The sequence below is a fragment of the Odontomachus brunneus genome, unplaced genomic scaffold (genome assembly GCF_010583005.1).
Source record: "Odontomachus brunneus isolate Ranch 3 - 2012 unplaced genomic scaffold, Obru_v1 Obru_scaffold_039, whole genome shotgun sequence".
Taxonomy (NCBI): domain Eukaryota; kingdom Metazoa; phylum Arthropoda; class Insecta; order Hymenoptera; family Formicidae; genus Odontomachus; species Odontomachus brunneus.
In genome coordinates, this window is record NW_022639489.1 from 1,689,400 (window position 1) to 1,690,188 (window position 789).

A 789-nucleotide genomic window follows, 5' to 3' on the forward strand; every position below is an offset into this window, starting at 1 on the left:
GCAGTTCTGATACTCTCTTGAAAAGTTCTAGAGCTCTATGCAACAATTTATAATAGTTCCGGTCATTAAATACAAAAAAACAGACTTTCAAAAAAAGGTGCGCTAAGTTCTCGCAGCGCACCTAATCAAACAAACTATTTAAATTAACTATTTAATTATGGTGTGCCAAGACATGGCACACCATATTTAAAAATGTGACATTTTTTTTAAAGTTTTGATTCTCTCTTGAAAAGTTCTAGAGCTCTATGCAACAATTTATAATAGTTCCGGTCATTAAATACAAAAAAACAGACTTTCAAAAAAAGGTGCGCTAAGTTCTCGCAGCGCACCTAATCAAACAAACTATTTAAATTAACTATTTAATTATGGTGTGCCAAGACATGGCACACCATATTTAAAAATGTGACATTTTTTTTAAAGTTTTGATTCTCTCTTGAAAAGTTCTAGAGCTCTATGCAACAATTTATAATAGTTCCGGTCATTAAATACAAAAAAACAGACTTTCAAAAAAAGGTGCGCTAAGTTCTCGCAGCGCACCTAATCAAAAAAACTATTTAAATTAACTATTTCTTTAGAGTTCCGGTTTGTTTTACAATAGTTCTAGAGTTCTATATCATATATAACAATAGTTCTAAAGAAATAGTTGATTTTACTGATTAAGTGCGCTTCGAGAACTTAGCGCACCTAATCAAACAAACTATTTAAATTAACTATTTAATTATGGTGTGCCAAGACATGGCACACCATATTTAAAAATGTGACATTTTTTTTAAAGTTTTGATTCTCTCT